This window comes from Saccostrea echinata, unplaced genomic scaffold (genome assembly GCF_033153115.1).
Source record: "Saccostrea echinata isolate AGI-Se365-2 ecotype Australia unplaced genomic scaffold, CSIRO_AGI_Sech_v1 ptg000039l, whole genome shotgun sequence".
Lineage (NCBI taxonomy): Eukaryota > Metazoa > Mollusca > Bivalvia > Ostreida > Ostreidae > Saccostrea > Saccostrea echinata.
This window is the reverse complement of record NW_026889788.1, coordinates 1321158-1338016: the sequence shown is the minus strand read 5'-3', so window position 1 is coordinate 1338016 and position 16859 is coordinate 1321158. Positions and strand designations below refer to the sequence as shown.

Below are 16859 nucleotides of genomic sequence, written 5' to 3'. Positions count from 1 at the left end.
CTCATAATTTTTTTTTCACTGAATATTTTCATTTTTTTTTCAAGACACTGTTTTTGTTGAGGTCTTTTAGCAGTTTGATGCAATCCAAGAACTCTGAGGGCAATTTAAGAACTCCTGAATTTCTTTCTTACCTGGCAAAAATAAAAATTTAAAAGTTTGAAATATATTCAACTTACATGAAGAAAACTAGTAAAACTAGCGATAATGTAATAGACCTTTCAGATGTTCCAAAGCAGCTACATGTACCTTATTAAAAACTAGAAATATGTCCATAGGACATGAATGCCCCGCCGAGGGTATATTAGTAATGCAACATTTTAACACAAATTGAGAAAAGTGAGGTCAAGGTCAAAGGAAAGGTAAAGGTCAAAAAACATTGATGCAGTTGAATAGCTCTCATCGGTATGTATCAGCATATGAAGTTTGACACTAATTTAAGAAAAGTGAGGTCAAGGTCAGAGGAAAGGTCAAGCTCAAAAAATGTTGATGCAGTTGAAAAGGTTACATCAGTATGTATAAGCATATGAAGTTTGATGAAAATATTATGAATGGTTTCTTTAAAAATGAGCTAAACACTAATTTAAGAAAAGTGAGGTCAAGGTCAAAGAAAAGGTCAAGGTCAAAATATATTGATGCACTTGAATAGCTCTTATCGGTATGTATCAGCATATGAAGTTTGACACTAATTTAAGAAAAGTGAGGTCAAGGTCAGAGGAAAGGTCAAGGTCAAAAAATGTTGATGCAGTTGAAAAGGTTACATCAGTATGTATCAGGATATGAAGTTTGTTAAAAATATCTTGAATGGTTTCATTAAAACTGAGCTTAACACTAATTTAAGGAAAGTGAGGTCAAGGTCAAAAGAAAGGTCAAGGTCAAAAAAATGTTGATGCAGTTGAATAGCATACATCAGTATGTATCAACATATGAAGTTTGATTACACTATCTTGAATGGTATCTTTAAAACTGAGCTAAACACCAATTTAAGAAAAGTGAGGTCAAGGTCAAAAGTAAGGTCAAGGTCAAAAAATGTTGATGCAGTTGAATAGCTTACATCAGTATGTATCAACATATGAAGTTTGATTACACTTTCTTGAATGGTATCTTTAAAACTGAGCTAAACACTAATTTAAGAAAAGTGAGGTCAAGGTCAAAAGAAAGGTCAAGGTCAAAAAGGTTGATGCAGTTGAATAGCTTACATCAGTATGTATCAACATATGAAGTTTGATTACACTTTCTTGAATGGTATCTTTAAAACTGAGCTAAACACTAATTTAAGGAAAGTGAGGTCAAGGTCAAAAGAAAGGTCAAGGTCAAAAAATGTTGATGCAGTTGAATAGCTTACGTCAGTAGGTATCAACATATGAAGTTTCATTACACTATCTTGAATGGTATCTTTAAAACTGAGCTAAACACTAATTTAAGAAAAGTGAGGTCAAGGTCAAAGGAAAGGTCAAGGTCAAAAAATGTTGATGCAGTTGCATAGCCCTCATCAATATCTATCAGCATATGAAGTTTGATAAAAATATCTTGGATAGTTTCTTTGAAACTGAGCTTTGAACAGAGCTAAACGCAAAGTGTGACGGAAGGACAGACGGAAGGACAGAAGGACGGAAGGACGGAAGGACGGAAGACGGACATGACAAACACTATATGCCCCGGCCATATTCATGGCGGGGCATAAATATAAAGTTTGAAGTATTTAGAGTCACCTGTATTCTGAACAAGGGATATGTGTATTTGACAGACAGATGAATGAATAGACTGATCACTATAGAGCACCTTAGTCTTTTTTCAATAATCATTATATTAGTGAAAATAAAATAGGAACTAGAGTGCTTCAAGGAATGTATATGTCGCCTGCTAGGTATCTTCATTAAAGAGGTAAATAAATCTAAGAGTGGTCAGCTATTAATTTAATATTAGCATGGAGGTTCATGCATTTGCCTGCAAGGAAAAAAAAGGATCCAAAAGTAAAAGACTGGGATAGAATCTGGCAATCAAAAAATATAGTTCCCCAGTCCTCAAATGAATAATTAAATTGAAATTATGATGAATAACTATTTATCATTTTATTAATACACATGCAGGTGCTTCCAACAATCCTCGGAGGAAAGAGATTTCAGACTGTCTTTACTTTGTCACTTTGTCAGTCAACACGATTCATTGTAGAATACTGATCCCAATGTATTTTCATAGTATTTAAATAAGTTTGTGGTAACTGAATTTCATACAGTTTCAAAGTATAGTATCATGAGCTCAAAAACATATATAAATGCTAATTATCAAAACCCTGCCTCTAAAAATTTTGGAGATATAAGGTGTGACAGACGGACAGACAGACACCAGGTAAAGTGATCTCTAAGTGTCGTTCTGCTCTGCAGTTGACACAAAAATGAAACTTAGTCAATTTTTGAGCATGCATATCACTTCAGTGATGAAAGGAATGCTGAAGTGGTAAGTCTATCCTAATTATTTGAAAATACGGCAACCCCATTGGTCAGAATATAATACATATGATGTCCAGCCTTAATTTCATTGGCATAAAGCAGCACAAAACAAGATTTGATTGGATGGTGCAACTTGTTTTTCTAGGGGGCGCTGTTGCAACCCTGGAAAAGAAAATAGGACTGGGGCTTGCCCTTTGGGGGCACTTACTGACCGAAAGTAAACAACAGAAATAGCAAATTACACTAGAAATATGTCCATAGGCCATGAATGCCCCGCCGAGTGTATAGTAATGCAACATGAAATTTTGTGTTAGTATATGAAGTTTGATGAGAATATCTTGAAAAGTTTCTTTAAAATTGAAATAAAAATTTTTAAAAAAATGAATAGATGATAAGTTCTCACCAAATTATGTATAGATGCATAGCCTTAGATAACAATATCTTAAATGGTTTAAAACCATGCAAGATGCAAATTAAAGAAAAGTGAGGTCAAGGTCACAGGAAAGGTCAAAAATTTTTGAAATAGTTGAATAGGTCTTACTAATCTTACAGCATATTAAGTTTGATAAAAAATATCTTGAATGATTTCTTTAAAACTGAGCTAGTCACAAGCATGGCGCCATGGTTAAAGCGTCTGCTCTAGAGTCACGAAGTAAGGAATTGATCCTTACATCACAGGTTTGAATCCCACTGTGGGATGTGGACACCAGTCCTTCGGATGAGACCTTATAAACTGAGGTCCCATGTCGCAGTAGGTGCTGGCAGGAAAAAGGACCCTCACTGCTCAATGGCTGTGAGTGCAGAGTATAGGACAGAATTTGCAGCTTTCCACTGGCAAGTGGTGGCGTCTCCATATGAGTGTAAAATTCCCAATAGGGGCTGCAGATTACCTGTTATGATTGACCAAAATCCCTACTAGGCTTTAAACTCTTCATTCTTGACCTGTATATCGTCAAATGAGATTTGTCCAGTTAATTAAGGTAAAAATTACTAATTGATAAAACTGTAAATGATTTTTTTTTTACCCGAGTCAGATTTTTACTTTTCTTAAAGGTGTCTGGATTTGACTGTTGGTTCCACCTATCTCAAGGAAATGATCTGTAACAGTAAATGTTAGAAATCATAATCTGTTCTCTATCTCCTATAATCACGAGAAAAGGTGTTAGAAATTAACAGATGGAGATAAAATCAGCAGTCATATTAAAGGCTTTTTTCAATCATCAATTTATTAGTGAAAATCATAAAAGTATTAGGCAAAAATGAAAAATAAATGTTGTCATTAATTAACCTTGCATATCTCTACAATTTTCTGATAAGAAAATTTATACCCGATAGATGCAATATAATCACCCTTTGCCTGCCCCTAAATTAAATTATGAAATTTTGATAGATTTTGATTTAAGCAATTATTTAAAACAAGGTTTTTTTAGGGGCACGTACCCCTGCTTTAGATTTATATAAAAAAAAAAAACTACAAAAAACGTGAAAACCTATTTCTATCTTACTGGTTTATATTTATTACAAATGTCCTCATAGTCAGCATAGCCCAGAATGGTAGACCGCAGACTCTCACCATGAACATTTTTAGTGTCCTGGTTCGAATCCATTTGTTGGCACATTTTTATTTTTTCAAACTTTTTACCTGTATAAACACTAAAGAACGAGTGCACTTATGGGCCCCGGTAAAATGTGAAATAATGAAGAATCAAATTAAGCTTAATTTTCCATCTCAGATCATTAATTGATATCTAAACCCTAAATTCAACAAATTTTATTGCTGAAATTCATGAATATACAAAGAGCAAAGCCATACAATGTGGTAGGGGTCAGCCAACATTCATGATTTTCTATAGTAAATTGAGGACAGTCATTCATTTCAAAGCTTTTGTTTATTGTCAGCCTAACATTGTACAAACTTGTGTGATTGACAAAAAATGCATTATACATTTATAAAACTTGTGTGAAAGTAGGAAATTTGTACAAGATTAGGCTTGTACTTAAAATATTAAAAAAATGTATGAAAAGTTCAATGTTTTTCCTATAGCAAGTAAGAGCTTAGATTTACCTGTATGATCTAGCTATGTTGAACCCACCCATGGAATAAATTATTTAAAATACCGGTAGTCACGTGAGTTCTACCCAGGTAAACATTCCTCAAAGATGCTCACTGTAAAGCATAGCCACGTTTTGTATCATTATATCAAAGTCATGCCGCATAGAGAAGTTTGTATGTACATGTATTTGGTTTTAGGAAAACGGGAGGGTTAGGAACACAGAAGGGTTAAGAGAGTTTAGTGTCGTTAAAATGTCATCATAAATAAAAGTGTCAAACATTTTTAACATTCAAGCAAGACAATGGTACCAGTATTGAAAGCCACCCAAATACACCTTTTTTCATTTTAAAATATAAAGGAACTAATGTTAATACTTATTGCATTATTTCAAATGCAAGCATACCAATTTCATAGTTTGATCACTATGGATACAGGCATCTATACAACTTCATTCAATTTTTTTCTCGGGTAAAATAGCGCAAGAAGTATCATTCGGCAAATGTGCCTGTCAATGATCCACCATCAGATTGTTCAAGTGTCTGATTTAAGATTTAAATGCCTCCTCCCCTTGATTTAAATAAACGATTGAAACTCAAAATGGGTTTGATATGACTTTCCGGATCTATAGGCATTTAAAAAACTTCATTTGTTTCAAATCCATGCTGATTGATGTTTTAGCGTGATTTTAATTAGAAATGTCCACTTGTGTTTAACTATTACTAAAAGAGAACAATTTGGTAATATATTCTAAAGTAATACAGCACTGAAAAAGGGCCCATTAAGCATTCCTTAAGTGCACTTGTCCTTGCACTTTGATTTTTTTTTACAGGCTTTTGCATTTTACTTATATTTTCTTCCTTAAATGCATGTTTGGTGTTGATATAAAAGACATCTACAGAAATGCAGATCATAAATTCTCTTTAACTAAATGCAATCAACCAGAACTATACCTCATTGTAAGCACACTTTGTTCGAGAACACTAATCATTCACTTTGTGTTACTCGATACTGCAGGTGTCAGGAAAAAGAATCTTGCTGAGCAATAACTGCTGTGTTTTCCTTTCAAGAACATAATGACATGTAATAGTACTGTTGTGCCAGTGGGAGAGATACTGTTCTATGCAGAGTAGATGCAGTTCATTCCTTGGGAAAAATGTGTGCATTGGCGATATGTTATGCTAAAAATGCATGAGGGTTTTCAGATTAGAAAAGAATGTGGTAAGGTCAGTTAAGGTTTTATGTCCCATTGCCATTACTCAGTCAGACATCAAGAATGACCCTCATACAAAGGATGTATAATTCTGTAAATACTGAGGTAGGATCATATGAACACACAGTTGACTAGAATGAAATATATCGAGATAACAAACAGTATTCAAGCTCAAAAGCCCATCAAAAAATACAAAATAGGAGCAGAGCAAACACGGACCTCCAAAACATCAGAGGTGGGATCAGGTGCCATGGAGGAGTAAGCATCCCCTGCAGACCGGTCACACACGCCATGTGCTCCTTGTCACAACTGGGAAACAATGGAAAAATCCATCGATAATTCAGTGTGTAAATAATGGCCTAACAATAAGTATGAAAAACGTCACTCAGCATTTGACTTAATGATAAATTGTATTTGCTGACAAAGTCATTGTATCGACCATAGAATTTACAAAATGATAACTTTAAACAAGACTGCTGATATTCTTGTTTCAGCAACTTATTTGTCAATAACTTACCTCGTTTTAAAAAAATTTCAAACATAGAGGATGCTCTTTCGTATCAAATCAACTGAGAGATATAAACCCTGTATGCAGGTGATGAAGGTATATTGCTAAATAAGTAAGGGAAGTTGACAATTGAAAAGTTAAAGCCATCTCATTTGTCATAAAGCTTGGTTGTTAGATTACCATTAACGTAGAACTAAAGCAATACATGAGAAACAAGAAACTACACACATGTGGCCTAAAGTCAGTGATCGGAACATACATCGATAAGCTTTTTCTAAAGACTGAAACCAATATTGGTCCTAAGGTCAACTCAAATTTTTAACTAGAAGTGTTCCTTTGATATACTATATTTTACTTATTTTCTATAGACTTACTATACCCTGAAAAAAAAAATGGAAAACAGGAACTAGCTGTTTAAATGACCTCGACCACCGAGGTTAATCTAAAGTTTGTCCCTGCCTACCTGAAAAACAGACTACCTCGGGCAGTCAGTAATTTCCAACTCTGGTTATGAGATGCTAAATGTTCAATATTTACAATCAAATGCTTATATTTACATTTTTAAATTCAGGATAGATTGAGAAAGTCAATAAAATCACTTCTATATTATGTCTGTATACTTCAACTGAGAAATTAGTTGAAACTGGTTCCAGAAAAGAAGCTGAAAATGTTCAATAGTTTACAGACAACACTTGAAACATGATGACTGAACAAACACAGATAGCAATAAGTAATTTAAATGACTCAGGTGAATTATAACCTGTTCAATCTAATAGATCCATCTTTTTTCTAATACGACGGTTGATCCAAAAGTTTGTGAAATTTAATTATCTCTAAAATTTTATTGTGATTTGATGAAAGCAAACAATAGGCATATTTATAATATGGAGTCTTTATGCAACAATACTGGATATTTTCACCATGTTCCAATTACCAATAAGGTCACACGAGCTTTCTGAACATTGATAGTTGTAAAATCAGGGGGAGACTTCTACGTAACGTCAAGTTAAGTATGTCATGTCACATTATAGGAGCGTTATAGGAGCATCTCACCCTCATGTTCAATTCGACTAAGTAATTTTACAGAATATTCTGCCTTTTTCTCCTTTTCTCTCTCAAGAAAAGCCTTGGTATCCTCTCACACGGATCAACTTATCTTAATATTACACTCATATTTCAAAAATACTCCCCATCTTTGCATATGGTGTTCCAATTTCAGAAGCAAAGTCAAGCACAGTACGTCAGCGGTCAACGTCCATCAACGCTTAATAGCGATTCTCTGTAACCACTTGAACTTCTTTGCCACGCATGGTCACCGATTTTGATAAAACTTTGCCTATTATTACAACTTGACACCAGAAACATATATCAAATAAAATTCCGTTGCTATGGGTCTTGGTTGCCATGGTAACAGCCAGAAAAGTTGAAAAAATTGAGATTTTCAGCTACTTTGAATCTTTATTAAGCCTTAATAAAGACTAAGAAAAACAAACAAACCATTCTCCTAAAAACATGACACCTTGTTTCCACTTATGCTATAAAGAAACTATTTAGAATTTATCTCTAAGTAATGGTAACCATGGGTACATTTGAAATACGTTTTAGATGCTGAAAAATGCTGAAAAACGCTCAATATTCACAAATGAAAGATGTTACATGATCAAACTCAATCAACAAAGTAAGAAAAACAATAAAAAATATTTGACCTCATGTAATTAGGTATTGGCAATATTATTTTAAAAATAATTTTCATGGTTGCCATTGTAACACAGTGTCACCATGCAAAATCTGCTGCTATGATTGGGTTAATGCTACTATCGTGAGGAAAAACAATAAAATTCATGACTGGCACATATGCATCCTTAGGACCTTGCAACACCGACAACATAAGAAAAATTGAGATTAATTGTTGCTTTGCAGTGTAACCATGGAAACAACGTACTAGTTGTTTAATGTGATATTTTTTTGCTGCTTTAGGAATTTACTAACCTTTTAATCAAGAAAAATATTATTTGAATCACCCTGAATAGTATTTATCTCGTAGAACTAAAGTTGAATATCATATATTGATAAAGGTTGTTGAAAAATACAACACTGTTGCTATGGTTACCAAGAAGAGAAAATGTTCGATTTTGTTAATTTTTTGTCAATATTAGACCCTATGTGCCAGCTTTTTGCATCCAGTTAGAGATTGGGTGATAGTCAAAATTTAAAGTCAGGTTAGTTGTTCACATATATCAATCATTAAAGTTTCGGGAATCTACATACAACGGTACGTATCCAAGGAAACAGAGTATTTTTCAGATTTTTATGCATATTTTTTTGCTTTATTTCCATAGCAACGCACTATTTAAAGAATTGAAATTGAATTTTTTGAAATGTGAAAATTAAGGTCACACCAAGGCCTTTAAAAATTGATCATCAGTTATATAGAAATATGCTTTTTAAAAAGATAGGATAAGATTAAAACACTAGGAAAGTAAATTTAAAATCCCTTCGTGGTATTAAAACCATGGCAACCATTGCCAACCTATAAGAAATATCATATTTTGTCCTTGGTATATGTTACAATGATCTCTTCTCAATTATTTGCTTGCATTTCAACCTATAATAGTTTTTATTCTTCAGTGTATGACATTATAAATTTAAATGAACAAAATTATTACTTTTGATTACTTTGTTTACATAGTAACGTATGTTATAGATGATTTACCAAACATGTTTATCATGCATTTAAGACACCAGGCCTTCAACTTTCAGAAACAGTCATTGCCACTTGTTTGCTTTGCTGCAAACGTTAACTGTGGGACTCTGAAGATGTTGAAAAATGCCATTTTTCAAACTTTAGGACATGTTGCTATGGTAACCGTGACACGTAGCAACCAATTTTTGCCCGATTTGAGTTTACGGTATCAAAGACTTTTATCATAGAGAGTTTGGAGAAATTCTGAGACTATGCGTGCCACAGCTCCTATATAAAAGTTCAAGTCATTACAGAGAATGGCTCTTAATTTGTCTATGAGAAAAACAGACCCTCCAAAAGGCGGCCACACCTTTAATCAACCTCCATGGAAGTTCTGTTTTTCTTAAATTTCTAATGCCACTGGTAAATCAGTTGTTTAATGCATTTTTCTCCAGCCTGTATCAGTAGTATACCCCTTTAAGTCAGAGTGTTCCCAAGATTTTAACAAAACTTATAACTTGACCAAAATGTGATGTTCTCTAACAATTAAAATATGAACAAGAAATCATCAACTAATAATCTAAATATCAAGTTAAATCAGTAAAACTCTCACAGAAAGGTATATTAGTGGTCAAGCAATCGTAATTATGACAAAATTTTCGTTTTATTTGCCACTTAGTGCAGGATTTTTCTTATTTCACGTATTAAGAATTACAATGATAATGAACGAGTAAATGTCTCCCCTGCATTTTCAAACATCCTTTGCTATGGCAACTGCCATAGAGTTACTATCATAAATATTTAAAATATTGTTTATTAAAAAAATTCAACAAGTGTCTATATAATTCTTATTTGTAATTTTCAACCACTTACACTAATAAATAAATAAAAAATGAAGAAATTCCATGAACTTTCGAATCAACCCTTGTACATGTCAGTCATTAAATTTATATTAATATACAGTATGCATAAGGGAGACCAAATGTATTATTACTGCATTAAGGAGACCAACTACTATCCATATGTAAATCAGTATTTAACCACTTTCACTAATAAATAAATAAAATATGAAGAAATTCAACAAACTTTTGGATCAACCCTCATACATGTCAGTCATTAAATTTATATAATATGCAGTATGCATAAGGAAGACCAAATGTATTATTACTGCATTAAGGAGACCAACTACTCTCCACATGTAAATCAGTATTCAACCAATTTCACTAATAAATAAATACAAGAGGCCCAAGGGCCTTAACGGTCATCTGATTATAATACAACAATTAAGAGGATCCACAGAGTATAAAATGAACTGAAAGGTGAAGCTTTGTTGCCCAAAAGCAAGAAAAATAGGGTGATCAGGATCAACAAAATAATTAGTCTAGTGTTCATGAACAGTTCATAAATTAGGTTCTAATCTGTTCCCCATTTATCACTATCACCATACAGTTATTAACAAACTATTAGTGCTTCTGTACTACCCGGTATTTTAATTCCTTGTTGAAAATCTCTTACATTGGACTCTTTTGGTCTTTGATGAACATTGAATAAGACAAGTTATTTTTGTCTCAATTTTATTCATCTATTACTTACAAGTCTACCTGATCATTAAAACTATGAAAGTACTTTTTGTATTATACGATAAAAAACCTTGCATAATTCTCTTATACTATTAACCTTTCAAGTACATTATTTACAGTGATTCTCACGTCTGAGATTTTTCTCAAACATGCGTGCCACCAACGTTTCTTCCGACTCAGCTGAGAAAAAATTCTGAGATTTCTCAGAAAATCTTGAGATTGATGTATACCAGTCTCAAACAAAATCTCACAATTTTTTTTTTATGGTACAATGATCGCAAATGTTGTGACAGTGCACATTTTAATCAATAAATACACGAAATTAACATACAAGCACAGAAAGGATGTTAATTTCTCCCAAAACTTGATTATCCTGTGAAGGGGGGGGGGGGTAATTACGCGCATGTAAATATTCTTATTATATTAATATTGTCCACGCATGGAATCAAGCACTTTAAACTTTACCAAAAGAAAAAAATAAATAAAGAAAAAAATAAAGAATAGAATATTCTAGTGGCACGTTCGTACATAACATTTATATCTTCATTCGTACAGGAATTAATATAATTAATTTAATTCATATTTAAATGAGCTATTTGTGACAAGACATTTTTATTACATGTAATTCACAATGTTCATGTATATCAGAAAAGGAAATATGATTAGATAAAATATCAAAACTCCTCGGTCCCGTATTTTTTTCCCAGGAAGTTATATTTTACTATTTATTAAGGTAAATATTATACGAAATATTAAAAGAAATCTGTCTAGAATTTCATGTACAAATTCTTCTGTTCTTTCGAAATAATATGTAAATCGCCATTTATTTATTACAGATGATAGCAGTCTGTCTAATTTGGTTCTTAATTAAATCTATAAAATTCTTGATTGAGAATTTGGATCGACTTTATACTCACAATGTATTGTGCGTACTTAAATCCTTGACCATTTATATTATTTATAAGAATAAACTTGACTTATGACCATTCTGAAATACATGTATAAATCACAAGAAGGACTGCATCTATTCAAATGTACTTGCTAGCTATAGTACTTGCAAGAATAGAATCTTTTTTAACAAACAGTATTTTTTAGTACGACAACTTACATTTTGAAGCAAAAAAGTATGATCCGTAGGTTCTTTTTTTTTTTTTTAAAAATTACATCATTACGCAGTGAAACTTTTATTTACGATACAATTAGAAATTAATCAGTTTCTCATTACTCAATGAGCGTATGCGAGATTGATTTGGGTTTTCAATGTAACGATGATTATTTGTCAAGTGGTGCTATATTCATTGTTTATTATTTATCTAAAAAAAAAAAAGAAGACTTTCCGAGACATTTTGTCACAGGGGATCGTAGAAAAATGCGATGTGTTAGTTTGCCGCTTCCCTATACATCCCCCTAGTTCAAATTTCAGCCGGTTTTTCTTCCTTCTGGGGGGATATGAGCTGAAATTCACCGACAATTAAACAGTTCCTCGAGAAATTTCCTTGATAAATTAAATCCTGTAAAACTAAGCATGCGTATGTTACCTGCTCCTGGATATGTTTGCTGTTTTTCCACAATTATGGTATACTCGCGAAATTTATTACAGCATGTGAGAAATTTACATGATATAGGCCTACTGAGCATTTTTTTTTTTGTGGATCTGCTAGAAAAAAAATTCACTCAGGTTTATTCTAAATTTAAATAGTCCCTATGACTCATATTTTTTTTTTTTTTTTTTGCTATGGAGAATTAAGAATTATACAGATATATCTAACATATATAACAAACAAAGAAAAATGATTTCTTTTAATCAGTCTGGGGAATATAGTCTTGATCCGCCTACCTGCTACATGTAACGTCACAATGGTGGAAGTGACGCCTCGGTGTATGTTTTTGTGTGTTTATGTCGACAGACGAACCAAGACTACAAAGTTTAGATATGTTTTTGTGTTATTCTTCTGTAGGGATTTTTTACGGGGGGTTCAATGAAAATTGTCGCAAATGTCGAAATGGAATCCTCTTTGTTGAATGACTCGAAACAACAAATAAAAGACGAAGGAAGTGTGGGATGTGTTTTTTCGTGATATTCACTAAAATATTGCATAAATAACTGACTAAAAGGTAAATTCAATCATTGATTCAACAAATTCATGCATTTTCAGAAAAAAAGGTCGTATATAACAGCGAGAATAAGTCCAAGATTTTTCTCAAATCTCAGCTTACGTGAGATGATCGAATCTCAGAGATGTTGGTGGCATGATGTTTTAGGAAAATCTCAGCTGAGGCAGAAATCTAAGATTTGAGGTTGAGATTTGAGCTGAGATTTTATACGTTGGTGGCCCCGAAGCCAGATGTTCAAAAATCTTTATGAAAACTTTTACTTGTTTTGCCTCTGATATGCCCAGGTGCAGAGAAGATTTTCAAAGAAATAATGCATTTTTTACTACAGATTCACTATATTATCAATAGAGCCCCCCCCCCCCTCCACACACACACACCTAGAAACACCAGAGCCTCTCACCCTGGGACCAGAAGTTTGCTCATCATACATGTAAGTAATCACTTTGTTTATCTGATTAACACTAAGGAGCAGACAGGATTATTTAACAGAATTAATGCATTTTCACTATATCATCAAGAGCCCCACCATTACACCAGCACATCTGACCCAGGGGTCATGCAATTCACTACTCTGGAAGAAGCAATCATGCTCATCATAACTATATGCTTAGCTTCTTTGCTTTTTAACCAGAAGCAGAAAAGAGTATTTTCAAAGAAATTTTGCTTTTTCACTATATAACCAATAGAGCCCCTCCCCCTTTTTCACCATAACCCTTGACCCTGGGGCTATGAAATTCACAATTTTGGAAGAGGCAATCTTGAATATCAAAACAATGTACTCAGTTTGTTTAAATAATACCCAGGGGCAGAGAAGAAGATTTTCAAAGAATTAATGCATTTTCACTATATAATCAATATAGCCCCGCCCTAACACCAGAACCCCTGACCCTGGGGCCATGAAATTCACAATTTTGGAAGAGGCCCTCTTCCTCATCATAACTATGTACTTAGTTACTTTATTTAATACCCAGGAGCAGAGAAGAAGATTTTCAAAGAATTAATGCATTTTCACTATATAATCAATAGAGCCCCGCCCTAACACCAGAACCCCTGACCCTGGGGCCATGAAATTCACAATTTTGGAAGAGGCAGTCTTGCTTTTCATAACTATATACTTAGTTACTTTATTTAATACCCAGGAGCAGAGAATAAGATTTTCAAAGAAATAATGCACTTTCACTATATGATCTATATTGCCCCATCCTAGCACCAGAACCCCTGATCCTGGGGCCATGAATTTCAAAATTTTGGTAGAGGGCTCAATGCTTATTACAATGATGCGAACAGTTTGACTGCTTGATGTCCAGGAGTAAAGAAGAAGATTTTTAAAGATTGCATTATTTTTGGTGGTTTTAGCCCCGCCCCTCAGGCCCCAGGGGGACAGGGACCATGAAATTCACATGCAAGTCTAAACTCGACGTAATGAAGATTTAGATTTGCAAACAAGGTCATTACACTGACCATAAATTTCTCGACATGTAAAATTCTAAACAAGGCAGTAGAAAGCTCTGTATCATGGACTTAGTTGTCAGTAGGATGTCTTGGTTCAAAACAGTTACTACATAGAAGATACTCTTGCCGTTGCAAAATTAGTTGAAAGACGTAGACACCATCTGCAATTGATAATATAATGTGATTTTGTTTTCTTGCAGGACACGGCAATACTTTTATTCTTCTCATGTAGAAGTTTGCACATGAATTCTCCTTCATTAGAACATACAATAATAGGTCGGCAAATTAATGATCACAGTTTTTGGAAATGCGAATTATGTAAAACACATTGTTTGAAGGCTTTCATACCATCTGATGGTTTTGGGGTAAGAATCGTGATTTCTAATTTTCTTTAAATTTTCTACAGGTTTTTTAGAAACAAGATTTCATTAAAATCACTTCTTTAATATGGTAATTGTAGCACAGTGCTTCTTCACAGCATTTAGATATTTATCTCATGCACATTTAGAGCAATTTTTGAAATTTAAATATGGCATTCTTAAACATTTGTTACACCATTATACAATTACACAGGTATTTATATTTACTTCGAATTTTAACATGAAATTTGATTTGAGTAACATTTTTGTGGACATCCATGGGTTTTAACAGGTCTGGACGATTTTAATATTAATTGCCATAAATGCACAGAATAAACGACATGCTAAGGCAATCTTTAAAATAATGTTTGTTTGCCCTCTCCCTTCACCCAAAGATGCTATATACCAAATTTGGTTGAAATTGGTTGAGCGGTTTCAGAGAAGAAGCTAAAAATGTTCAAATGTTAATGTACGTCGCACGACGACGGACGAAAACGGATAGCAATAGGTCACCTGAGTTACTCAGGTGACCTAAAAATATGAAGAAATTCCTCGAACTTTTGGATCAACCCTCGTACATGTCAGTCAATAAATTTATATAATATACAGTATGCATAAGGAAGACCAAATGTATTATTACTGCATTAAGGAGACCAACTACTATCCACATCTAAATCAGTATTCAACCTCTTTCACTAATAAATAAATAAAATATGAAGAAATTCAACAAACTTTTGGATCAACCCTCATACATGTCAGCCATTAAATTTATATAAAAATAAATATGCAGTATGCATAAGGAAGATCAAATGTATTAATACTGCATTAAGGAGACCAACTACTCTCAACATGTAAAACAGTATTCAAAACGAGAGATTTTAATACCCTAGTAATTTACATGTTTAGTTACATGAACTAAATCTATTTACCTTTGTCATCACGCAAGAACTGTTTTACATTCATCCAACTTTAACAACATTATACATGCATACAGTGTATGCCATACATTAGGAAGACCAGATGCATTATTACAACATTAAAGAGACCAACTACAATGGAACAATGAGACAGTATTCCAAAATGTTCATCCCAATACCATAGTAATTTCCCTTAATTTGTTTGTATTTAGATGACCTAAATCAATTTATCTCAGCCAGAATTGGAACAAAAAAGCTAGTCACACAAGTGGCCAAACACATGAACAGACAGATGGACATGATGATTCCTATGCTTATATACAACCATGCTTATATACACCCAAAGTTGCCAAAGTAGAGCAGATGCAGTGGTTAGAGCGTCTACTCTAGAGTCGCGGAGAAAGAAGCTGATCCTTACATAGCGAGTTTGAATCCCACTGTGGAATGTGGAGACCCGTTCTTCAGATGAGACAGACGTATTAACTGAGGTCCCGTGTCACAGTAGGTGCTGGCTCGATAAAGATCCCTCAATGCTCAATGGCCGTAAGTGCTGAGTATAGGACAAAAATTTGCAGCTCTCCACCAGCAAGTGGTGGCGTCTCCATATGAGTGAAAAATTCTCAAGAGGGACGTTAAGCAACAAGCAATATACACCCAAAACTTTGTTTGCAGAAGATTTTGTGATACATGCTTTACAAGTATACATATTGTTCATAAGGGAATAAAAATGCTATAATATATCATTAAGGAAAGCAACTGAAATTAAATGTGCACTTCTAATTGAACTAAACAAAATTACCCTTTGTCAGAATGTAGATTTATAAACAGGAAGGCTGTTTTTCTTCATTTTTTCCATGTCAGATTCAGACTGTTCTTCAAAAAATTCTGGCATACACCCTGTAAAAGTGAACAGTGCAGATAATAAAGAGCTTCTAAATAAACTGCATAATATTTAAAAGATCCACTTAAAAGGGATAACAAATGCATATAACTGCATCAAGGAGACCAACTGATATCCATATATACATAAATCAGTACATGTATTTTAATTGTGATATTTTAATATCCTAGTAATTTACATGTTTAGTTTCATGAAATAAATCTATTTACCTTTGTCCAATGACCAATGAGCACAAGCACTGATTTTTCCTCTTTTTTCTTAACGGAATCACCAGGGCCAGTCTGCGGTCCATATGATTCTGGCATATGTACACTCTGTAAAATGCATATTTGTACCATGTACAGGCATATGAACAATATTTCTATACTACATACATGCATCATTAAACTTAATAATCTTTTTTTCCAAAATTCATTATTCATAGTGTTTTGCTGTTAGCAAAATTCAACAAAAACTATACTGTATATACTCGCCTATAAGGTGGTCTGCCTATAAATCAGTTGTATTTTTTGAGGTTATTTTGGAGGGATTTGCTATTGACCCGCTTATAAATCGGTACAACTTTTTGCCAGAATCAATTGACAATTTCAAATCAATGCTCTGATGTTTTAACCTGGTTTCAAAATATTAATC

General features: G+C 33.4%; 1 long non-coding RNA gene across 1 annotated transcript; it reads right to left on the bottom strand.

Annotated features, from left to right (window-relative positions):
- Positions 1-3474: 3474 nt before the first annotated feature.
- LOC133200423 (uncharacterized) lies at positions 3475-16534 on the bottom strand. The gene is made up of 3 exons (XR_009722933.1): positions 16436-16534; positions 16125-16222; positions 3475-3545 (listed from the first exon to the last, which is right to left on the bottom strand). It is a non-coding gene; the product is annotated as an uncharacterized LOC133200423 (long non-coding RNA).
- Between the last annotated feature and the right edge of the window lie 325 nt (positions 16535-16859).